General features: G+C 41.2%; 1 protein-coding gene across 2 annotated transcripts in view; it reads right to left on the bottom strand.

The window, feature by feature from the left end:
- ESR1 (estrogen receptor 1) overlaps positions 1-26,772 on the bottom strand; it is a 215,894-nt gene that overhangs the window by 93,213 nt on the left and 95,909 nt on the right. The window lies entirely within an intron of this gene.

The following is a 26,772-nucleotide window of genomic DNA, read 5'->3' as shown; positions in this document are numbered from 1 at the left end:
ACATATAGAATTTAGACCACTATATGAGAGGAGGACAGGAGTTATGTGTATTTGTAAATGGATAAAATTAAGAATACTCCATTACTTATTAACATTCAGATCCTCCCTCCCTCTCCCCCCCAAAAATCAATAACTTTCTCTATGCAAAACTCCAGAGATATGCCAGAGTTTTTGCTGTGTAATTACCTGCTTTTTGGTACCTACCTAATTAGGAACCTATCTAATTGTGGCATCCGTGACAAATGTTTTCGCTAGTTTCCATCAGGGATAACATTCTCATCAGCCTGATGCCAACAGGTCACAAAAGCAACCCCCTTAACTGCTCACAACAGCAATCCTTCGATCCACTGATCATTTTACCTAAACATTATGTTACCTAAACTAATCACTGAGCAGTATTTGTTCATTGTTAGTAATGAATGCTACATAAACAGAGAGAGACAGAGAGAGTGAGAGAGAGAGAAGAGAAAGGAAGAGAAGACAGATAATAGATCAACCCTAGTGTCAAGTGAAGATGCAAGACTGTAACATTTTTGAGGGGCAGAGATTGTTACTTCCATTATTATTTTTAAATAACATCTATCACAATAGGTGCTAATCCTTGGGATACTACCATAGCAGCAGCAGCAGTTGCAAGAACAGAAAATTTTGCTCTCTGGCAAGGCTATCTTTGTGGAAAAGTCACCCAGCAGCCAGGTTGGGCTGCATCAATAGTTATGGTAGTAGGTAGGGTCAGGAGTAGTAAGTAGTTTCATAGTAGGTAGGGTCAGGAGGGACCTGAACAGATCATCAAGCCTGACCCCGAATGAATGCTGGGTTCACAACACCCCAGACAGGTGATCATCTAACCTCTTTTTGAATTTCCCCAAGGTAGAGGCAAGGACCACTTCCCTGGGAAGTTGGTTCCAGATTCTGGCCACCCTAACTATAAAATATTGCCTTCGGATCTCTAACTTAAACCTATTCTCCATCAGCTTATTACCATTGCTCCTCATCACCCCAGGTGGTGTTGGGGAGAAAAGGGCTCTTCCTATTTGCTGATGATCTCCCCTGAAGAGTTTGTAGGCAGCCACCAGGTCTCCCCCCCCCCCCTCCTCTTGCTGAGTCTGAAGTGGTTCAGGTCCCTCAGTCTCTCCTCATAGGGCCTGTCCTGTTGCCCTCTCACCAAATGGGTGGCCCTCCCCTGAGCTCTTTCCAGGCTGGCCACATCCTTTTTAAAGTGAGGCGCCCAGTACTGGGTGCAGTACTTCAAGTGCAGCCTGACCCATGTCGCATAGAGGGGGAGCATCACGTCTCTGGACCGGCTTGAGATGCATCTTTGGATGCATGACAAGGTATGGCTGACCTTGCTGGCTGCGGTCTGGCATTGGCGGCTCATGTTCATCCTGGAGTCAATAATGACTCCAAGATCCCTTTCCACCTCTGTGCTTTCAAGAGGGGAACTCCCCAGCCTGTATGTTTGCTGTGGATTCCTTCTCCAAAGGTGCAGCACCTGCGTTTGTCTACGTTGAACCCCATCCTATTCTCATCTGCTCACTTTTGTAGTCTGTCTAAATCTATTTTCCGCCTCTCTCTCCCTTCAAGTGTGTCCACCTCGCCCCACATCTTAGTGTCATCAGCAAACTTGGACAATGTGCTTTCCACCCCCTCGTCCAAGCCACTGATGAAGATGTTAAACAGTGAGGACCTGAGGACTGAGCCCTGGGGTATCCCACTGCTCACATCTTGCCAGCCTGAGTACAACCTGTCCACCACTACTCTCTGGGTGCGCCCCATCAGCCAATTTTTTACCCATCCAACTCCAATAATAAGAGAAGGTGGAAGCTAGATTGGAGTCTAAAGGAAAAGGCATGGCTATTTGGGATTTGTTGACTGCCTGGAGTAAGTTGTACCATTAATTCTCCACCTACGAAAAGCACTCTACCTCAAAACTGTCTTGAAGCTGCCATATATTCATGTTTTTATATGGTTTAAAATTTAATAAAAAACCCAAAATTACCCCTTCAAAATGCAGTGCTTTCTTTCTGTCTATAAATGATTTTCAGAGACTTTTCTACACTGTTACTTCCTCTAGCTATAGAAGGGTTGTCAAGATCATCTTGAAACTTGGTCATGGCCTCCAGGTCAAAGATTGTGTATGAACAAACATCTTCATGAAGAGGATGACATTTTACTAGATTTGTATATGTGAAGATAGCAGACGTTTTCTTCTAAACTTGTTAATATTTTGTAGGTTCCCTAAATAGTATTTAATTTTCTTTTCCAGAAACACTAGATTCAATAATTTCCATGCTTTAGGTTTGTTGGTTGTTGCTGTGTTGGTCTAAGAATGTAGATAAACAATTTTTCTAACAATTTGTTTGAGCTAATAAAAGATATCACATTTACTGAAAGAACCTTGTCTGCCTACATTTAATAAATTTCTCACCAGACTTACTTGACCACTTTATGTTTTCCCTTTACGTAAAGTGACATTCTATAAGCTAAGTGCTTTAAAAGGTTTGCTGTTCCTACATAATTCATAAATGTATTGCTATTTTTCCTACCACAAAAAGTTTCTTGAGAGCAAAAATGTAGACCTATTTTGACAACATTTCTTTGGACAGTAATTCTCATTAGGAGATTACTGTTGAAAATTCAATAAGAAATGCTTCTTTAATAGCTATTTTGATGTATGGTTTATGCCACTGTGCTGTTACAGAATTAAAATTGCCTTAAGAAATCAGCAGGCTCAACTATGTGAAAGAAAGCTACATGGCTCTCACATACTCAAACACTTCATAACTTCACCACATCCTGGATTATATAGTTGTCAATCCAGTACAGCTTCCCTTTAAAAATCATCTGATTCATCAAGATATAAATGTGTACTTCTGTAGAACCTTTTAACATTTATCTGCTCAAAGTGATGAACTTACAGTAATGAGTATTATTCAAATCAACAGGCAGACAGAAAAACTTGCCCTGAAGCTAGAAGGAAAATACTCATTGTTTTTAAACTGTCATGAATGCTAAAACAAGCCTCTCAGTCTCTATTACCAATCACCACTCAGTGTTTGTAGGGACATATTGCTTTTTGTGTGCAAAAGACACTCTGAAGACATTCACCAGTTATTCCTTCTTCCCACATCAGTATTTCACAGAAATTATTTGACAAAGACGTTTGGGGTGACTAATGCAATTTTGTTAAGGCTGCTGGCTCTTTTCCTGTAGCCAGTAGCATAACAATGGGTGGGTGAGCAAGGCATAAGCAAGGTCTAAGAGCTACAGGGAGTGCTGGAATTGAGCTAAAAAGGCTCCTTATCCTCCTATTCCCCATCCTTCCACACACATCCTGCACCTTTCCTGCAGTGACTGCAGCTGTAACAGTAGGGAAGGCAGAGCATCAATGGCAATGCACACCTTCAGAGCAGCAGATTGAGTTTTGCTGCTGCTGGTGAGGCATCCCCTTCTCCTTTTGCTGCCAAAAATGGTGGGGGTTTTGGCAACTCAGTGTGTGTTGATGACCAAAAATGTGGCATTCCCCCAACACCGCCAGAGCAGTGAACCTGTTGGTCACTGCACCTAGCTCATGCATTGTGCCAGTTATGCCTCTGCCTATAGCTGTAACAAAGCTTAGGGCTCCCTTATATCAAAAGGATGTTGAGTACAGGATCTGGTGAAAAAATGGTGAAGCTCAGTTTTTCCACCCTTATTCCAGAAGATCAGACCTGGAAATGTAATGTATAAATCTTCCTTTTGATATATGCTACACATGGTGGCAGGTGTTAATCAGCAGGAATATTGCTAAAAGACTCATGACCTTAAAAATATCAGTACTAGCGGTGAAGCTGAATCTGGAAATCACATCCAAAATGACCTGAAATTCAGGTAACGTGACTACTGCAAACATTAGCTTTTGATCCTTCCTTTTTTGCCTATAGGGCAATTCACAGTCTTAATGCTGATTTTTCACACTAGAGACTTACATAGGTTGGAACCTATTTAGCTATTTACCTGATGTATTATCTCTCCGTGTATTTCATCATAATCTTTGATATAAACTCCTCTCCATGGACCAAGATCTTGTAGTGGTGGAGAACCTTATGTGTCTCAATGATCCTCAGAGCTATGTTGCCCAAAGCCATACACTTCTGGCAGGGTCACCCATGGCTTGCAGGTCAGAGGGAAGGTTCCACACAAACCAGGGTCCAAACCCCAGGTCCTCAACACATGCAATACTGAGATCCAAGCCCTAAATGACTGGAAGAGAAGGGCTCATTCTGCTTGACAAGAAGACACCTCATTTCAGCAGCAGCAAAAGATGCATCATCTTCCAAAAGCCAAAACTCAAAAGAGGATCTGGGAAATCAAAAATCAATGGTGGCAAAATAAAGCCAATGAGATCAAGCTCTATGCTGACAAACATAACATGCATAATTTTTCTGAGCAATGAAGCTCATCTACAGCTCAGTTTCCCATGGTCCTACTTTCCAGCAACCACGGGCTAGATTGATGCTCCTCAAAGACAACGAATCTATCCAAGCTAGATGGAAAGAGCATTTTGAGGCACTCCTGAACCATGAGTCCCCTGTGGTGGATACCACCATCAAACCCATATCCCAATACCCTGAAACAAGATCTCTCACCAACCCTCCTATTCTAGAAGAATTGTGGCGTGTCATCAAGGAAACCAAGAATAACAAGGCTACTGAATCTCATGGCATACCTGCTGAAATCTACAAGCCTTGTGGTGAAGAACTGGTACTGAGATTCCACAAATTTATTCTATGCATTTGGAACAATGAAAAGATCCCTGGGAACCTAAGGAATGCAAACATCATGACTATCTTCAAGAAAGGAGATAAGTCTGTGTGGGGGAACTATCAAGGTATTGCAATCTTATTTACAGCAGGGAAAATCCTTGCCAGCATCTTCCCGAACCATTTGCTACCTCTTCCTGAGAAAGTCCTGCTGAAATTTGAGTATGGTTTCAGAACATCCAGTAGGGTAATTGACATGATCTTTGTTGCCTGCTAGGTCCACAAAAAATGTCAGGAACAACACCAGGACTTGTATAGGGCCTTCATTGACATCACCAAGGCCTTTGATTCCACCAATCATGAAGTCTCGTGGAAAATGTTGGCCAGATTTGGGTGTCCTGAAAAGTATATTAAGGTCCTAAGGCTTCTCCACAATCAGATGACTATGACCATTCTATGTAGCATATTGGAGACAGATCCATTTGTCATCCAAGCTGGGGTCAAGCAAGGATATGTCATTGCTCCATTGCTGTTCTTCTTGTTTTTGACAGTCATCCAACTCCAATGAGGCTGCAATCTCAACTAAGTGGCTGCCCATTTTGAGGTAAATCATCTCACCCTGGAAGAGAGGGTGGAGAAAGGAAAAGGAGACAAATCCTGACCTAAAGCCTGCCCACCCTTGCAGAAAGACCTGCAACTTCTGCAGATAGGTCTGTGGCTCAGGGATTGGACTCTTAAATCACCTCAAAACCCACCAACAAGCTGTAATAGAGATCATCCTCAAATTGAGGGACTGCCAACAACATTGACAACATGATACAAACTAGGGTGTTTTCTTCCTAACAGCTCCTCAATTTTCTGCTGATTCCTACAAGTCTGGAATTCACTTTCCATTAATTAGAAAAAAACAAATGGTCAGCCTTCAGTGAAAAGTGTAAACAGCATCTACATGCAAAGAGCTTTCCTGGGGTGAAAAGGAAGAAGGAAATGAAACACTTTCATTATTCATGTCACCAGTATAGATCTTACGTTTAATGGCATTCATGGGAGACTGGTGCCTCCTGAGCCTGGGGAGGCACCAGCAGCCAATCGCCGACTGGGGGGGAGTGGTTCCCCAGTGGTTTTGCTGCTGGCACTTCCAGTTTTGCTTCTCTCAGCAGCCCCACCCTCCAGCCAGTACCAATCCCGGAGGCAGCACCAGCCGGTGCTTCTCTTGGTGTCCCCACTCCCTGGCTGGTGCCAATCTCAGGGAGGGCACTGGCCGGTGCTTCTCTTGGCACCCCCACTCCCCAGCCAGTGAGGGCCAATACCCTCCCCCCCCCGTACTCCCCTTATGCATTGCCTATGATGGCATTTAATTGTTCTTGGTTTTGTTTTCTGTTTTGTTTAAATTGTGTGTGTGTGTGTGTGTGTGTGTGTGTGTGTGTGTGTGTGTGTGTGTGTGTGTGTGTGTGTGTGTGTGTGTGTGTGTGTGTGTAGTATGTCAGACTGATAGCTCTTTATTCTAATCCAGAGTTCTTGAATCAATTTTTACTTCTCTCCTTTAGCATATAAAGAAATGACAACTCTAACAACAGTTAGAGATATGAGGGTTTCTGATCCAAAATTTTTAAAGGAGGAATATAGATTAATATTTTAATATCTTCACAAGAAAACCTGTTCATTTTATTCTACTGTTGTGATTCTTAGGTCTTAAACTTTAGAAATCAACAAAATCTAAACTGTAAAATGACATTTAATTAAATTTCTGCCTTATTAGTCCTATGTGAAAACAAACCTAGGGGGCATGGGAATGGCAATATATTCTAAAACATGACTGTGGCTCACTTAAAACAAATGAAAACCAGCCTCCCAGTTCATATATAACTACTTTAATCTAAGCAATATTTTTACCAAATGCATATAACCAGTCTCTCATCACCTCCATCATTATGCTGAATGTGTCCTCAAATCAGAGAAATGAGAGACACTGAACTCAGGTGGTGTGTGAACCCCAGTTTTCCAATGTGCTACATATTGTGGCTGTTTTGAGAAAGAAAGTGTCCCAGATAAACTATATTACCGACTAACCTTTATATGGAATCAGAGAAGTAGGGCTGGAAGGGACCCTCAGAGGTCACCTAGTCCAATGCCCTGCCTGAGGCAGGATCATCCCTATCCAAACCATTCTATATAATCATAATCTAAACTCCATGAAAGACACAACACGGATCTAATGCCCTAACCTGCCATAGGTAAAGCAGCCTGCTTCAATGAAATGTTGCCCTTATATGCTCAAGAGATCCCAGGGAGAGGGCCATGCCCCGCCACTATAGAGGAAGGAAAAAACTCTCACAATCTATACCAATCTGACCATGGGTTAGATACCTCCTTGACCCCAAATATGGAAATTGGTCTGACCCTGAGTGGAGAGGCAAGACCCTTAAGCCAGGAACGTCCAGCTTTGGTCTGACCAAAATCATTAGCACACCCCAGTCAAAGTCTCCAGTCTTGGCTGTAGCCACCACCCAATGCTTCTGAGGGAGGCTTAAAAACACCCTGACACATTGGAGGAAGTGGGGCAGGGGCAACCAGGAAATCCCAGAAGCATGGGAAATAACCATAGTAGAACATAGGCATAGCTATGCATAGATCATCCCTGACCAGTGACTATTCAACCTCTTCTTGAACACCTCCAGTGATGGAGAGCCCACAACTTCCCTAGGCAATCCATTCCACTGCTTCACTATTCTAACAATAAAGTTTTTCTGAATATTTTAACAGTGAAGAAGTTTTTCTGGATATATAATCTAAACTTACTTTGCTGCAACTTCAAACCATTGGACACCCTCCCCTTTGCAGCAAGAAAGAACAGGTGCTTTCCTCTTCTTCCTGGCAGCCCTTCAAGTATTTGAAGACTCCTATCATTCCCCTCATAAGCACCTGTTCCACAAGATGAGCATACCTAGCTCCTCCAGCCTTACTTACTTTCCAAGCCCTTTATTATCTTTGTTTCCTGCCTCTGGACCCTCTCTAATCTCTCTACGTCCTTTTTAAAATGTGAAGCCCAGTACTGCAAACGGCATTCCAGATGAGGCCTAACCAGTGGAAAGCAGAGAGGCACTATCACCTCCCATGCCTTGTACTGGTGTATCTGCAGTCTTATATGTTAACAACCTGGGTTCTGTTCTGGGTTCTATAGAGACTCTATCTAGAAATTTTTAAGAGAGTCTGTTTATTCCTCCTGTATCATATCAGCTGCTGAAACTATTCTGACTACAGACAGAAAGGCCCTTTAAATCTGTATAAGCATCAGTGCTCATCTTGAGATTTATAGAATTTTCTACTACTAACTCTTCTCTTATCCCCTAGATGGAGAAACAACATGGTGATTCTATTATTCATTTTCTTGGACTAAAAGGGAGTGAGAGTCTCTCTCTGAAATATGTGAGTGTCTCCAAATTTCCTTCAGCTTATCAAATTTTATCTTGGCTTTAAAAAAGAAAGGAGAAAATACAAAGAAAAATGAGCAATGCACAGGGTCTAGTTCCTAAGAAAGACATTTCTATAAAGCTACCATTTGAGTGAACCATTTCTAAAGTCATATTTGAAACAAAAACTTTAAGTTTGAAATATATATGGATGTTTTCATTCTAATGCCAGATTCCAGCCTGTAATGGTACCAGAACTGCCAAAATACTGTAAGGGCTATTTTACCAAAAAAGGAAATAGTGAGCATCTCATGAAAAACATTGCTTTTGCAAGATTTCCATTTATATTTTAAGGAAACAAAAGTCAGTATTATGAAATTCAAGTGACACATTTGCCAATTAGTAAATTGATTTAGTATATGGTATAAATGGATCAGACACATGCCACACTTTCCTCTCTGTAGGTAATCACTCAAATTCAGGATAAAGTTACCTTTGAAAAATGTGTAACAAATTTAGTATGTAGCAAAGTTAACATTTTGTGATTCTGCTCCCTAAAAATTAAATGTACTTCTAGTCAGCTAAATAAGTAGCTGTTTTTCAAATGTATCATATATTAATAGCTACCATACAAATCAGTAGGAGCTGCTCAGCATCAGAACTCCTGGGCATATGTAGCTAGGATTCATACAAATTATATCTATGGATTTACAAATCCAATTTAACCACCTTTTAAAACTTTAGCTAATAACATCACATTTATTTAGAAACACTCAATCAGTGAAACTTGTCTGATTATCTAATCCTATTTTGATGTGCACATTCTAATCCTTCTGAATATCACTTTTCCTCCCACTAAGAAAGAGTAATAAAATATTAATTTTATTTCCACATTACATCATATTTTCAAAAATATTTAGAAAATGTGGCCAAAGGAGTATTTGTTTTACACAGAACTGACCAGAGAATTGTGCATTATAGGCTTAAAAGAAGAACTGATATTGTTTGAAATAGTGTACAGATGTTTTCTGGGAAAGTACTAATTCTAGGATACTTTACATATTAGAATTTTATTTCTTTTATAGTCCTAAAATATTCATAGAGCATTAACTGCACAGAATAATGTTACAAGAAAGCATCATTCCCTCAGAAATTAAAGTATTCTCAAAAAGGAGTTCAACAAATATCAGATTTAAACAAACATTAAAATGGTGGGTCCACTGCTCAAAAGAGAAAGTGAGCTATTCATAGAAGAGCCTACTTTGCAATATTAAAAACCAATAACAACAATAATAACTTCCCACAAAAACCCTAAGACTGGATGACTCACAACATTAATATAACCAAGAAAGGGAAGAGGGAGTCAGGGAATTTCTGACTATCTTGAATGCATTTTAGTCAGCAAGGCCAAATGAAATTATCCCAGAGTATATAATGAAACACCTAAAGAATATCTGCAAACTTATGATAACAGGCACGGTCCCGTAAAAGAAAGAAGGGCTAACTTAGTAGCCATCTCTAAACAGGAAATAAAAAGGAAGTCCTAGGGATCAATACCTAAGAAAGTACTTCAATACCTAGGGAAATTACAAAAGCAAATGATTAAATGTTCAATTTGTGAACATACGGGTAATGATAAGGAGGAAGTAATCACTAGAAAGCAGATTGGACTTGTAAAGAAAAAATCATGTCTAGACAAACTGATATCCTTCATTGAGACAGTAACTGATATGATGAATAAGGGAAGTGAGATGGACATAATATAACTGGATTTAAGCAACACAGAGTCCCACGTTCCATTCCCATAAGCAAGCTGAAGAAACTTCGGCTAGACAAAATTACTGTTAAGTGCATACATAATTGGTTGAATAACCGCAAGCAAAATAACTATAAATGGATCAATGTCGGAACTGAAGGAGTTTTCAAGTGGGATTCCACAGGGTTCTGTTCTATGTCCAGTGCTTATAACATTTTTATTAATCACTTGGATGCAGGGATAAAAAATAGATAGATCACATGTGCAGACAAAAGAAAACTAGGAGGGTTTGCAAACACTTTGGAGAGTAGGATTAAAATTCAAAGGGATCTTAGTATATTGGAGAACTATCAACTCAGACTTTAGTTAAAAAAATGGAACTCCACAGAGACAAATGTAAAGTACTGCATATAGTAAAGAAAATATAATTGCACAGATATAGGATAGGAGATAACTAGCTTAGCAGTAGCAAAAAATGCAGATGCAATTCTAAAATGCATCAACAGAAGCATTGTATGAAAAATATGAAAGGTGATAAGAACGCTCTACTCGGAATGTCTTAGACCACCGGCAGTAAACTGAGTCCAGGTTGGAGCAGAGTGTTTAAAAAGGCATGTGGAGAAACTGGAGACGGTCCAGAGGAAAGAGATGCAGATGATAATGGACATGTTATATAAACTTTATGAGGAAAAGCTAAAAGATCTGAGTATGTTTAGTTTGGACCAAAGAAAATTAAGGGGAGATGTGATAACAGTTTTCAACACTTTGAAAGGCTGCCATCAAGAAGATGGAGGAACCTATTCTTATAAACATTTATGAGGAGGAAATAATTGAAGCAGAAATACAGTTGAACTGAAAAGCTGTTCATTTTAATCCAGTATATGCAATCTGGAATAAACTCTTTTGTCAAATAAAATTATGACTTCTTAAATGACTCCATCAGTTCAATCCAACGTCAGACAAGGGAGTTTGGAATTAACATCAGTTAATAATGTAAGCAAACATTACTCAGACTTTTTACTAAAGCAAATTCATTTTCCTCTTACACTAATACATTTTCCTCTAATGGCAATCAATTCAACCAACACATCTAAAACAGTCTTTAAATTATATCTCCTGTCTGTTACAAACATATTTTCATGCATTGCTTGATTAAAATAAATAGCAAGAAACAACCTACAAAATCCAATACTTCTAATAGGGTAGTATATATTTAGTAACTATAGTAATAGCAAAACCTTGCAAAGTTTTTGAAGATGCATGATGCAAAAACTATAATATGGCATTATGTAATTATAATAATACAGTACATATACAAGGAGGCTGAATTAAGGTTGCACTGACATTTTCTAACTAAGGATGATGTTAAACCATTATAAAGACCCCTAAAACACAAGCATGTACTTGTTAAAAGGTGATAACCCATGTTAAATAGTCTCTAAATATTTTAGTTTTGCCACTTCAGGTGAGGATTATCTTTGATCTGTTTTACCCAAGTCATTCCAAGGTACTGTTAAGTCTGCTCTAGTGAGATAAAACACTATTTTCATTCCTCCAGCATCCCAACAAGCACCATTTCAAGGCCTTCCCACTCCTTTGCTCCATGGGCAAATTTTCAACCCTCCTGAACTCTACTGACCAAGGGGGTGGTGCTAGTCCCAAGCCAACACTCCCTCCCGACCCACAGGGAGTGTGACCCCAGGACAACTTGACCACTCTGAGCACCCAAGTGCAGCCTACCACTTCACTGCTTGCTCTAACATGCAGCAAACCCACTGAGTCTCAGCTGTGCCCCACGGTGGCATGAAGTGAGCTCTATGGATCTCAGCTCTGCACTGGTATGAGTGCTAACCCAACTCTCCCAGGTCTGGGTTGTTTTGTGGTTTTTTTAGTTCTTTTTTTCACTCCTTTGTTCCTACTTCTCCCCTGTGCTGCCCTCTCCCTCACCATGCACTCACTTCAAAGTTTTTTCCCCAAGACTTTTCCCCTTCCACATGGTAGTTTCTTCATCTCTGAGCTACATGCCACCTTTCCTGCTCCTCTCTCACCCCAGAAGAGAGATAGAGTCCTAACTCCTGTCCATATCCCTGTTCTCCAGACCTTCTAGTGGCAAATCACAGCTGTGTAGGTCCAAGACGGCATTATACCTTAACCTGTGACTACTCTGAAATTGTTCTAACTTTATGATGGCATAACATTCCACAGACTTAAAAGCCGCTTGCAGATGTTAAAAAAACAAACAGGCTTAACCAGAAGAAGTAATGCATTACTTAAACCCAACTCTACAGCATGTGTTTAGATTGGCCGCTTCAGCAGGGCTTTTTGGTGCTTTTATCTAAAGCTGAGTCAGTCATCTAATAGATAAAAGAGCCAAAAAAGCCACCCAGTCTATACAGACATATTGCTTATTATATTGCTTCTGAAAGCTTATTACGACCATCCAGCCTTATCTCAGTGGGTAGCGTCCCAGCTGGGCTATTCTTAAGTATACACCATCCTCCCACTTATGCCTGCAGACCCCTCCAAACCTAGAAATGCACGTCCCTCAGCAGCCACACTCAAAAGCTTGATCTCTGATATGTTTAAAAGTGGCCATTGGGATGACCTGGGAATGGCCTTACTGACAAAAATGGATTTGGACTATGTCTATGGACACAAGGTGGCAGGGTGTATCCAAGAACAGCCCAACAGGGACTGTGTTCTGGACTGTGTCCAGGAGCACCACACCTCAGCATGAACTTACCCCAATTAGCATTCATTTTCAATGAGAACTTTTTGTTGTAGGTCTCACTCAGTTTGGCTACAAACATGAATTAGTCTATTCATTGCTTGGAATTCAATTAAAAGTAACAAACATTTGACTGAAAATTATATCAGAAAGCAGGCTCTGGCCTTAACATTGCAGGTTTCAAAAGAACTCCCCCACACAGGAGAATATAGCACTTTATCTTAGAAACTGCCTTATAAATTCTAAAAGTAAATATTAGCATTCATTTCACTTTTTATACATAAAGAACTCTGTTTTTTCTTATTGGAATGTGTTGTGTGCATCTATCTACTCTAATTTAAGCTTGGTCTAGTTTTGTCCTCCTCTCCTCTAGCTCTGTCCCCCTCTTTTTCATCTAGTTTTGTCCCCCTCTGTAGACCCATCTGCAGTGCCACACACTGCATGTGGAGGCATTCCCCATGCTGCTACTTTGCACCACAGGAGTGTTGTGGGGGCGTTGATCCTGTGATCTCCCCAAAGATCAAAAAATCCACACCAAAAAAAGGGGGGGCGGTGCACATGGCGACAACACACGCCACCCAAAACCAGAGCTTCGTCAGCCAAAGCCATGCTCTGGCTGACACCTAGGCTTCCTGCCATGACTTCAGCTCCCCAGAGCCCCTAGGACCACCAGTAAGGCTGCTGGAGCCAGCACAGTTGCTGGCCCTAGCCTCAGCTGTCCCACCCCAGGTAACCTGCTGTATGTCAGAGGGTGCAGGGCATGGACATTCCCTGGGGACAAGTACAAGGTGTGCCACTGCTACTTATCCCCAAGAAAACAAACACCTGTGCTTGTCTGGATGTGCCCTCTGATTGGCTGTCAATTCTTCTCACCCAACTTCTAGGGAAGAACAGCCAATGAAGGCTACTGCAGAAAGCAAATCAAACTCCCCCCTTCCTATCAAATGCCTATTCTCACAGGAACAGAGGAGGATGAAGGGAGCAGAAATAAACCAATAGTTGAGAATGGCTCTGCTTCATCTTGCCCCGTTCTCCTCTTGTGAACAATGGGATGGCTTTTCTGCTCTTCTGCTCTTTTCTTTCTTTACAAAATTCATTGTAGGTATGGGGAGAAGGGACCCTGCCCTTTCAGGCATGGGAGAAGGTATTGAGAAGCCTAGCTGAGATACCCAGAGCTCTGTGCAATAATAAAAGAACTCCATTTGGATAGCTGTAACTTAGGTCTTTATTTTAAGTGTCCTGTATTTAGTGCTGGTGCTTGCAGCCATGAGATGCATTTTGTACTCAAAGCTGTTGCGAAACTCCCCGAGCCTGTGGAGTTTCCTGGTATCAGCCTCTAAATCATCCTCACCACAACTCATGTTGCAACCTGCAGGGTCGTTACACCCAGGATCCATAGGTATAGCAGAGTGAGGCTAAGGAAACAGAATTGATGGGCAATAGGGAAAAGAAAAGATTTTCAGCTGCTGGTGGAGACTTGTAGCTATACTTCTCTTTACTGAAATTTGCATTCACTTTTCTTCCTTCTCACCTACCATTTCTATTCTAGAAAGGATAGCAAAATGACAGTGTTTCTCTGTAGGCAGACTGAACTAATACTCACCAAATATGAGTCTATCCTCCTTCCCTCTCCCTGAACCTAATACTGTCATGTCTTTGAAATACGTGATATTAAATGCAGCCTAGACAATAGATGATTTAAGGTCCTTCCTGTACCCATAGTTCTGTGGTACAGCATCAAAATTCTCTTATTTACTCTCAGTCAAAAGAAGGATAATTAATGGTGCTGTATTGTATTTCTGATTCTCAAAATGTTCCACCTAGGTGTTTAATTTTGATTAAATTCTTATTCATTTTTTTCCAGCAAAATGAATTCATCTTGATGCAGTCAGGGTATCCACATCTGTTTGCTTCACAAAACACCATTTGGAATTTGCAAATTGATTGAAGTTATATCATTTTATAGCTATAAAGGGGGAAAGTCCAAAAATTTGCACTGCTGGAAATCCAATAGATCTCAGAAACACAATGCTTGTTTCGAGACCATAAAGGGCAAGGTATTTGCTAGGTCAGGGAAAATAGAGTCCTATCGCTAGGCAACAGGATTGCAAACAGCAGCTTCTAATCATTTTAAAGGACCAGAATGGTGTTTTAGCTTTGCACATCAGTGCTACTACAGACAGAACTTTTCCTGACTTGTAAAATCTTTAGATGGGGGGAAAAAACTATTATCTAGAAACTCAGTGTATAGCAGTGGGTATTCAGGTCTGATGAACCAAAAGTTTTTTCCCTACTTTTTTACTTTCTCATATACACACTACCATTTTTGCATTGTTATCCTTTTTTTAACAATGTGAGTGGACCGAATGCAGACTAAAGTAGGTGTGGAGAAATACAGCCTAGCTGAGCACCCCCCTCCATGCCCACGAGGAAGAGCCCAACACAGCCATGGCCTCAGCCCACAGCAGTAGCCTGCCCCACTCTGTGTGATATCTGGGGGACACCCCCTGTTGGTGTACGCAGAGATGGGAGCCATGCCACCCCTGCATCCCCCAGATGAGCTGCGGTTTTGTCTGGTGCCCTGCACTGCCTTAGCTGAGCAGCGCCTGCCCATCCCTCCCTCAGTGGGGGACCTCAATCTGCCACCCCAGACCCATTCTCTCCCCAAGCCCCTTCCTTTCCCCCACCCCTTCCCCCACAACAGACTTACCAGCCGGACACCGCTCTCCATGCTGTAGGGCTGCATATCAGAATCAGACTGGTATCAGCCAATATGGCTCATTAAAAATCACCCATTGGTATTAGCCCAAAAAATCTCTATTAGTGAACCCCTAAAATAAATACTTACATTCTAGAGACAGAAGGTTTACAAACAGACTGTCCTACTGAAAATACTAGTAAAAAGAATGGGAAAGAAATCTAAAAAAATAACATTTTGCAGAAGTCTTTAAGGCAGAAAAGACACATAAACTGGGTTAAGTGATCAGAAACTGATTCAAATCTGTAAGATAACAGAAGTTCAGTGCACATAAACCACATTCAAAATGGATGAAACCAGTTGAAGATAAGTCTGGATAGATGTAATATCAGACTTAACTGATTTAGGTTAAATTGGTTTATTGAGCTTCTGTCCCAGATCCCTTTCAGATTCAAGTTAACTCACAATCAATCCCCCAGCACCCCAGGATGCTTTGCATCTCTCCTGCAACTTCCCCCCCTGCCCCTCCTCACACACACACATTTCTTTGCAGGGTGGGCAGGCTTGTCTTGGCCCAAGCTGCCTGCACTAGCCAGGCACGGAGGTGTACTCTAGTGCCCCCCTCCTGCCTTCTGGCCTGGGCCACTGCGGACATGCAGCTGCATTTTTGGAGTCAAAAGTGTATGTCTGTTCATTTCCTTATCAGTTCAACATATACAGCTAAAACTAACTAGTGAATCAATTCAGCCTCAGTGTGTTTGACTGTCTGTACTTAGCCTAAAGGAATAAGAAGTTGCTGCTCTGTCTAAGACCTCATACAGACTGCACACAGTAAGGACAAGGTAGACTTAAGTTTGATGAAACAAACATCAGCTACCCTTGATAGACATAGGACCTGGTACTGTACTTCTGAAATTAGCAGATTAGCCAAGGTATTATGCAACAATTGTTCTCAAGAACAGATAAGAGTAATTTCATTATCAATGTGTCCACATCATTTTGAAACAAATGCAATTTTAAGAATCTGGGTGGGACTAAAAAGGCATCCACCTCTCCTCTTCCCTTTGATGGCATCACAGAGAATGAAATCTGCCAGCATTGCATTGGGAAACCTCTGACTCCTCTGAAGAATTTGCCTGATAAAGAAAAGGCCATGTCAAATAAAAAGATGCTTTCTAAATATTCTTGGTCAACTCAAGATCTTCTAGTGATTCTGATATTATTAGGAAATAAACACACTGAATAAATACGTAACTGTCAAACATGTCAGAGGTACTGGTTAAATTATCATTTTAATTATTTTGATTTGTGTAATGGTGTAAACCAAAAGAATAAAGACTTTCTTTAAAGTAATCTGCATGCATGTGTGTGATTGTTATTAAAACCTCATAGCAATTTCTGATTGCTTCTATTAATTCTCTGCAGTAAAACAGATATGAGGGGCTCAGTTACTAGGAAAGAAATCAAGTAGTATGATAGTCATGGAAAGATGAAGAGGGCAAAGAAAATTTTCAGATATGGCCAAGCCCACTTGACTGTAAACTGGAGGCGGGGAAAAGTTTGAGGTTGAATTAAAAATCAGATGTACCTTTTAAAAATCAGATGTACTTTGCTGAATTAATTTTTTCTATGCAGAAGACAACTGAACACTTGAACTATCATATTCAAATAATCTTGTTGATAAACAAAATATGTGTCTTAGGTATCCCATCATCAACATTTATTGATAGATGTCATACTAGGCTCTCTAGTATTACTGGTCCTAAAACCAGTTGTGGACAACTTTCTGAACAGCTCCCTTTCAACTTAAAGGCTTGACACGATTGTGGTATTTATTCCTTTGTTCCATGAGAATGTGTGAATACTATGACTATTAAAGGCACCTGCAAACAGTTAACACTGTGTTTGTGCTAAACTTGTTACAAAATTTCTGACCATTATAGTTAATCTAGTGATGGCAACAATGAAACTACTAGAGCAAACTGAGTATGAGGAAACAGAAAGGTTTGAGTTTGACATGTGTCCAGATCAAAATATGTCAATCAAAACTTTCTAAGATGTCTCGCAGGAGGAAGAATTGGGACGAAGAATTTGCCAAACTGCCATCTGCAAAATTCCATGCCCTTTTTTCCACTGAAGAACCCTCAAGCCCTGTTTACTCTGAACTTTCTGTGTCATTGTTGCCATAATGGAGCAGCATCCTAGTGTGCAATGGTGAAAAATTACTCAAGAAAGCACTGCCTTCAAGCCAATTGTAGATTGCTGGAAATAAGCATAGTATGTTTTAAACATAGCCTGATTAACACTTAGTACGCATGGCAGCAGCTAGCTCTTTCATATGGCTATACCACATTAGCATATTTGGTTTGCTTTGTAGACAGGACCCACTAATCTTTCTCTCATTAAAGACAATAGTTTTGTAACAGACTCACTGGAAATAAAATTAGTCTCTAAAAACATATGGCTGTTGCAGCTGCTTTCTGGCCTAGATAATAGAAGTGGGCTGGGTTGGATTTATTATTTTTATTACTAGGTTTACAAAAGTGGAGAGCTGCTGAAAACATTTATGACTTTGCTCTAAGAGCAAATGTACTATTATGTTTCAGCAGGATGGGCCTCCCAAAGAGATTTAGAGGGTTTGGCAGATACAGATGTTTTCTTTTTCCATTTGTACTCAGTATAAATATATTAATCTAAACCTTTGCTTCAGGTGCATGTGGTGGGTTAACGTTGCCTGTCTACTTAGTTCCCATCCAGACCAACTCTAGCAAATGAAGCTGAGTTGGCAAAGAGGGAGTTGTAATTTTCTGGAGTTGTAATTTTCTGCTAATAAAGGCCCCCCAGCCACCGACTGCTCCTTACTGAAGCACAAAGTGATGGCCTTCATGAGCCTTTCCTATAGTCATACTATTTCAGGGGCTACTTTTGGCTTGGTAAAGGTTATATTCATTTACTCGTAGCTGTGCTGAAGTTACATTCTAGCTTTGACAAAGCAAAGGACTTTATCTCAATATTTGCATTTTGGAGAGTACAGCAACTGTAGGAAAGTACAAAGGGAAAATGCAGATCCTATGGCGCTCAGGCAGAACCAGTAAGGTCTTCTTCTATTGCTGGGCATGTATTTACCACAACTATAAATATTAATCAACAAGCCCAAATGAGTGACCTATAATGTGTCTGAGGGGCAGTTTTCTAATTCAAATACATAATATCTAAGCATGTAGCAAGCAAACTGAGTTATGCTAAGGCTTCTACCTATGGCCCAGGCCTTCCTGGAACTAAGCAATAAAACTGAACAGAATGCCTCATAAAGCAATGGGAGAAGTAACTGTAATTGGAGTACCATAGGTGAGCAATGTATAGCACTTTCCCTATAAGGAAAGATAAGCAGAAGTAACATAGGATTGGTGTACCATATAGGAAATGGTACACCATGACACAGTGCCAGGGGATTGGACAATTAGGGATGAGAAAGTTAAAGAGGTAATGAACAAAGGAAAATTCATCATACAGTATCATACAGTGATTCTGGGAGGATGGATGGAGCTGCTGTGTCCCTTCTTGAACAGTGAGGAAGCCAGAAACAAACATCACACACACCCAGCAGGGGACCCAAGGCCTGGTCCTGCCAAAGGGCACCGCTGAAATACCTAAGGAGCCACTTGTCAGGTTGTATTATGAAGAGGAAACCTGTAATATTTTCTAGGGGTTACTAATAAAGCTTACTTGATACCATATCAGATGAGGGGCCGTGTCAATCCTTGAAGGTCTCTGGGGAAAAGAATCCTATTGGTAACAAGTGCAGTTATTGTGTGTGCAATTTATGGATGGGACTGCTTACAAAACAGGTGCACAGTTGTTTGACTACTTTTTATCTCTGTTAGCCTTATGTCACTCTCCTTTTGAAAAGAAGTTAAAATAAAAATTTGGAAGCACTCAGTACAAGCTGATTCTTTAAACTATTCGTCCAATGCTCCAAACACAGATTAAAGGTGTAAATTTGAGACAAGTGCTTTCAACTCCATATCAGGTGCTCATTAGACTAACTTGCTCTCTTCATTCTGAAGTGATGTTGCACCTATCATTAGGTAAGAACTATAAATGGTTTGAAAGGTTGTTCAGCTTTCCTGCCATTTCTGTAAGCACCTCCTTATTAAGACAGCTATTACAATGTCTCTTATAACAGCACATTAGAAAAGTGAGGAGAGGGGCTTTTTCTTTATGACTCTTCAGAGTTGACCCAAAGTCTAGCAATTTAAAAGAATAATTTAGCTGCCTTTAGGAAATAAAAAGACATAATGGCAGAAAGATACCAATGCTGCAAGGTTCTGATCACCCTAGTCTAGGATTTGGCCTCCAGTCAGAAATTTGTGTGTGTGTGTGTTGCCTTACAAAAGTGAAAATCAAGAGTTATGCTTAATAATATTAGCAATAACTTGTCAACAGCTGTTTAGATATATGTGTGTATGTTTGTACAGAGAAAGAGAGAGAGAGTGTTACTTAGTTTAGAACATACCCAAACAGGAATTAACAAGTTATTGTTAATATTAATCATAATGCTTGATTTTCACTCTTGTAAGGCAACTGCCCCATACTGCTTTATTTACTGTCACTTTCTAAGCAGTAGTCTCTTGGACAAGTGAATTCATTGGTCTGCAAGTCTGCAAAGAACTATGAGCATTTAATAGCACTGAATAAATAATAAAGTTAACTGAACAACATGGGTTGAACAAATTTTTCGAATAACTTTACTTCATTTAAAATAAACTGAGTCAACTGTTTTCTTAATATCCATCAAGCTCTAATACAACTAACTGTAGTAAAAAAAAGCTTGACTAAGGCCAAAATTTAGGGGTTATTTTTTTTTTGGGGGTGGGGGGGGGCATTAATTAAACATTTCCCTATTACATTTGTGTCCCAAATAAAACATAGTTGTGCTGGTCCCAGAAGCCAAATCATGAGGTTAAATAAAAACCTGATTTTAAACAAAAATGAAACTAATCTATTTACCTCGGTCAAAATGACTGAAATGGAAGACCAGGAGAAAAATCAAATAATTTGTTATAATAGTATGTTGTTCCTATATTGCATTTTACAAGTTCAGAGAACTTTACATATGTTCATGAAATCACCTACAAAACCCCTACAAAGTAGATGAGCATTATCCCTATTATTTAGGTGGAAAAAAGAGGCAGGAAAACATTCCTAAAATCACATCATCGGCAAATGGGACAGCCAGAACTAATCTCCGGTTTTGTGAATCCCAGTAAGTAATTTTATTATGATTAGGATTATTACTATTATAGTAGTAGCTGTTGCATTAATAATAGTAGTAGTAGCAGAAGTAGTAGTAGTAGTAGCAGTAGTAGTAATACTAAAGTTTAAATGATTTACAGTTGATTTTTAAAATAATAGTATAACCCTTCTACACATTAAGCAAATGTGCATTAAGCGATTTTTGGCAGCTGTCTACATGTCTCTGCAGCCTTGTCATGTGACCCTAGTGGCTGGGCAGACCTGACACTTAAGTTAGTGCCAAGTCACATCTACATGTACATTAATGCACTTTAACTAATTGTGCCTAAATTTCATACCTGCAAATGCACATTTAGCCTATTTTTGCCATTTTTAATGTGCATTAAGGGTGTACATGTGTAGACATGTACCCATAATGTGCAATTAAATTGGGCTAAATTGCACTTTAAGGCATCTCATGTAGATTTCATAGATTTCTAGAGTTGGAAGGGACCTGGTAGATCATTGGGTCCAACCCCCTACTCCAGGCAGGAAAAAGCACTAGGGTTAGGTAACCCCAGCCAGATGCCTATCTAATCTCCTCTTGAGCATCTCCAGAGTAGAGGAAAGCACCACCTCCCTTGGAAGCCCATTCCATATTTTGGCAACCCTCACCATAAAGAATTTCTTCCTTATGTCCATTCTAAATCTATTCTCCTTCAGTTTGTGGCCGTTATTTCTGGTAACGATGAGGGGCACCCTGGTAAACAGTGCCCCCTATTCCCTGCTGACCACCCCTGGAAAGTTTGTAGGCAGCCATAAGATTGCCTCTCAACCTTCTCTTGCAGAAGCTGAAGAGATTCAGATCCCTCTGTCTGTCTTCATAGGATCTTACCTGCAGGCCCTCAACCATATGAATAGCAAAAGTGGCACTGACAAGGGTGGGACTTGAACCCATGCATGCAGAAAACAATGAATTACTAGTCCAGCACCTTAACCACTCAGCCACCTTATCACAACCATAAAGTTGCTCTACAATTAAAAAAGCAGGGTACCAGGCCCATGTGGCTAGCAATTGCCAGGACCCCATTTCTGATCAGTCAGGGATTAATACCCCCATGGTATCCCACTCAAGGCCTGTGACCAAAACTGCCAGGACTCCATTTCTGAACAGTTGGCTTCAGGGATTAATACCCTCACAGTAGTATTCCACTCAAAAAAAGTGGGGAAAGAGCAAGGAAATAAGGGTCTCAAACTCTGAGACAGACCTTCTCCCCCTGTACCTGAGGCTTTCTGTTCACATAGCTTTTGCTTGCCTCTCCAGTGAAGTTGGGGGAAACCGCTCCCCGCATGGGGAGCAGGTTTCTGGCTCTCAACTCAGCTGTGCAGCTCTTAGCAGCCCCAGGAGAAATTGAAACACTTGGGTAGAGTTGTTCTTATATACCTGTTATAACATCACCCAAACCTTGTCCAATTAGGGAGTCCCACGCTCCAGCCTCCCCCTTGCTCAGTCTGCCTGGAGAATCTTCTGCTTCCCCTGACCAATGAGACTAGAGGATTTTACATATTTTGCCCAGATACAAGCCCTAGGCTACCAAGTACAGAGCACATGGCCAGAACAACAGGGGCCATCTAGCCCACATAAAAATACACACACACATTGGCAACACGTGGGGGTCCATGCAGGTGCGCGTGCACCCCCTGAAATTGGCAATGCACCCCCTAAGATTGGCCAATGCTGCTGGAGGCACCTGCAAGTGGTTGCCACTGATCACCTCCCCCCCGCCGCCACTGAAACCTCCAGCAGCATCTGCGGGTGGTAGCCAATCGCCAGTTGGTGCTCACCACCCCACCTTACTGCCAACACTGCTGACACTGCCGCAGCTACCCAAGTAAGCTCCCTGCTCATCACCGCCACACCCCCACTGACAACAATGCTGCCACTGCCTGTGGGCAGTTGCTGTGCCCCCCAGCCTTGGGAGGCATGTGATGTTCATGGACACACACACAAAATAACACAATACACAACAACCAAAAGCACACACTTTACCACGCACAACCCAAGTGTGTGTAGGTGTTACATCCATTTTTAAATAATCTAAGATGTTATTTTTAATCTAGGTAAACTAGGTTGGTAGTGAGGAAGAAAGGGGTGCAATTCATATAAATTTTTCAACTGATAGTATCACTTTAAATGAAGCTGAGTGACTCCATTTCTAGTTACTGAATGTAGACTATACAGGTAGCATATGTAATGGAAAAGCTGCCTCTTACTAGTACTTAACATTTTCTACCAGTTAGAGAATGTGATTCATTAGCAGGATAATGGATGAAGATGAGGAGATATAAATTTATCCCTATACTTCTACTGCCTGCTGATTACTTTACACCAAATCATTTATGAAATACATAGCTTTTGCAAGAGACATTTTTTTGTTCACTTATCCACTTATAGTTATGATTTTCTCCCATCTTTCATATTTCACACACATGCACACATACAGGATGAATGCTGCCAATGTTTTGCTCTGGTTTCCTCTATCTGTTTCATTGCTGAATACCACACTCTGCACAATGGCTTTAAAAAAATACAGCTAAATCCAGGTGCTGTATGCCACCAAAATGAAGATTGATATGATTTGGCATTTGGACCATATGCCAGTGTCTCATTTGGTGGATTAAGTGGTCATATAGAATCTCAAGAAATGTCATGCTTTCAATTCCTAATTGTTGAGAAATAGTTCATCTTTTAGTCTTGATGTAGGCTGTATTTTGGCTAGCGCTGGAGCAGAGTACATTTCTGGCAATCACTTATCAACTCTCTGCGGAGGGAATGATCCACTGCAGTATTCACCCTCACATACACACAGAGAACATATGCATAGTTCCAAAAAAGAGATTCTCACACTGGAATTACAATTTAACCCAATTACCAAAAGGGAAAAATGCAGCATTTAATGGAACAAAGTACGTAGTCTTCACTAAAACCTTAGTAATGGGCTTCCAGGCTAGGGACAGACATTACACATAAACCAATTTAAGTGATCAGAAATGTATTTAAACCTGTAACAGAACAGATGTTCAGTGCACATAAACCAGTTTGAAAGTGGCTGAAACCGGTTTGAAATAAACCTGGTTGAATGTAGTAGCAGACTTAACTGATTTGGCTCAAACCAGTTTATGCAATGTCTGTCCCAGAACCCTTGCTGCTTTAAAATAAATCAGACTCCCCCAGCATCCTGACATGCTCTCTGGGCTGGGATTTCTGTTCCACAGTAGGGCTGGCACCTCCCCTCTTCTCCCTGGCTGGAGCTGCTGCAGAGACTGAAGGCACAGCAGGGTCTGCTTGGCTTCCTCCTGCCCTACCTCCCCACCTCGCTTCTCACTGCTTAAGCAGGGGTTCCCTCCCCTCCCTTTCCTCCCATCTCCTACAGCATGGACCCCAGCCCCACAGACCCTAGGCATGTGGTATACTATCTAATGCCAAGAGCTATCTGTGTGTGTCTTCAATTTCACTTGAACAGTGACCCCTTGGGACATTTTGGAGCTAATCAACAGGTCAGCCTATAAACTGTTTAAGAAGAGTTTGAACTAATGGAGAGAGGAAGGATATTGTTTTGCTGATAAGAGGATAAACACTTATCAGCTCCCTGCTGGCTTGCTTGCCTGTCAGTTTCCTGCAGACAATATAAACAAGCAGGGAGGGAGATTGAAAAGCTCTGTATCAACAGATGCATGCACTGCACACACACCCTTGCCTCAGAGTGCTAGCAAGGGGCTGGTGTCTAGCAACACTCCTTCCCCTTGAGCAGCCAGCGGGGAAAAGCCTGGGATGGTGCAGGCAGACCTCCCTAATCAAAGCCTCCTGCTGGAGCATAGCCATGCCCCACCTCAGCTCAGTGCTGTGCAAGGGAAAAGAAGGCTGCTTCAGCACCCCCCAACTTCTAGCCTGAGCCACTGCAGGCATGTGCCTGAATTTCCTCCATCCAGACAGAATGTCTCTCCAGTTACAAACCAGTTCAGCCTAGCCAGGTTAGACTAACCTGCAAAGATTGAATTAATTCAGGCTCAGGCTTTTTGAATATCTATCCCTAGCCCCCAAGTTTCCCTTATTTATCAACAAGGTAAATGCAGGACAGCTAAGAAGAATGACCCAGGACAAAAGAACATGAAAGGGAAATATATTCTTTGAAATGCATGTGAATTTCAGAAAAACTATCACACAGTCAATATCTTTGGCTACATGATTCATGGAATGCTTTCTTCTCTCACTCTCTTTTCCCTCCTCCCCGTTTTTCCTGGTATTTATTTTCATTTGGCTCTGAATCCTCTCTGTTTAGTAGAGTTCAACCTTCAGCCTCTGCAGAAATGTCCTTTGGCACTAAGACAAAGAGGTTCTAAACAGTAAAAGTAAAAAAACTGTTTTCCCCAAAATTTTATTAGCTGTAAATTAAATTAATAAAAATTACCCTTTTCTCTCTATTGATTTCTTTCCCACTGCCACAGAGCTAAGCCCAATTATACATGTCAAAGATTCCTTCTTCTTAGGAAAAAAAAATCCAGAATGGATAGCCCTGACTCATATTTAGGCACATTTAGACGGTGTCTTATTTTCACAAGTCCCTACGGTACAATGGGCTTCACTTTCCAGAGAGTAGGAATAAATCTCTTAAGAAGAAACACAGCCCTAAAGTAACCACAATTCTATGAATTCCCAGAGACATCAAATGCCTTTATACTTCCAATTCCAGTGGAAAGAAGGGAAGCCAAGTTAGATGTCTTAGGTCACCAAAAACAAAATCTAATGACATCTGTGTCTATAGACTTGTATGTATGTATGCTCATGTGTATGTGTATGTGTATGTGTATGTATACATCTGTAGACACAGACGTCACTAGATTTTGTGACATTGTGACGTGTGTGTGGGGGGGGGTGTATGTGTGTGTACTTTGCAATTTTTAATTAAAGAAAGGTCACAATAAACTGCTAGGCAAAATGAAGGTTGCAGAAGTATTCCATGTGTGTATGCTTCATAGAAAAACTTGACTATAGAAGGATGACTTGCTTTACTCAGAGGGGCCTGAGACCAGCCTACCTTGCATATCAATCCAAGCTGAGAAGCAGTCAAGTGGTTATGGGAAGGAAGAGTTACCAAATGTCCCAGTTTGATAGGGGTAGTCGCATTTTGAAAAGTTGCCCCAGAGTCCCATAGTAACTTAAAGACATGATTTTACCTAGAAAAAAAGATACATATATTGCCACTGAGCATCCTATACCGCCGAAATACAGAACCAGACAGCACCAAGGCATGCCACTCCCACTCTACACATGTTACCTCTTGAAAAAATTAGTACAGCCATCTTTGGGCAGCACTGCACATGCATCAAAAGCATAAGGCCCATCTTACTGGAAGGTAGGCAGCACCATGCTTAGGCCATGACATTCTTAGATAAAGGCTCAAGAAAGCCTTTGACTTGATTTCCCATGATGTCCTCATGGTTAAACTGGGGAACTGTGGCCTCAACCATCTCATGGTCCAATGGCTGGAGAACTGGCTTCAGGGTTGGACCCAAAGAGTAACAGTTGACAGGAGCAAATCAACGTGGCATAAGATGACCAGTAGTGTCCCTCAAGTCTCAGTACTTGAGCCAGGACTCTTCAACATCTTCATTAATGATCTGGATCCAGATGTTAGAGGTGGACTGGTGAAATTCATGGCTGGCACTAAACTATGGGAGAAGGCAGTCATACTGGAGGACAGGCTGGGGATATAGGCAGACCTGGACAGGCTTGCAAGGTGGGTAAACCAATACCTGATGGCATTCAAAGTAGAGAAGTTCAGGGTGCCCTACCTTAGAAGGAAAAACCAGCATCATACATACAGGCTCAGCAGTGCTACGATCACCAAAGGAGAATCACCCACATGATCAAAGGCCAAGAGAGCAAGCCTTACAAGGAGAGGCTGAGTAACATGGGACTCTTCAGCCTGAAGAGAAGACTCAGGGGGGACTTGGTGTCACCCTATAAGTATATAAGAGGTCTGAACCAGGATCAAGGAGAACAGTTGTTCACCAGGGCACCCCAAGGGATAACAAGGTCTAACAGCCACAAACTTCTGGAAGGCCAATTTAGATTGGACATAAGGAAAAACTCCTTTACAGTCCAAGTGTCCACGTTCTGGAACAGACTCCCCCCAGAGGTG

Source organism: Crocodylus siamensis, chromosome 1 (genome assembly GCF_052110815.1).
Source record: "Crocodylus siamensis isolate JL-2025a chromosome 1, ASM5211081v1, whole genome shotgun sequence".
NCBI lineage: Eukaryota > Metazoa > Chordata > Crocodylia > Crocodylidae > Crocodylus > Crocodylus siamensis.
Note: the sequence above shows the minus strand (reverse complement) of the source record. Positions and strands in the feature narration are given on the sequence as shown.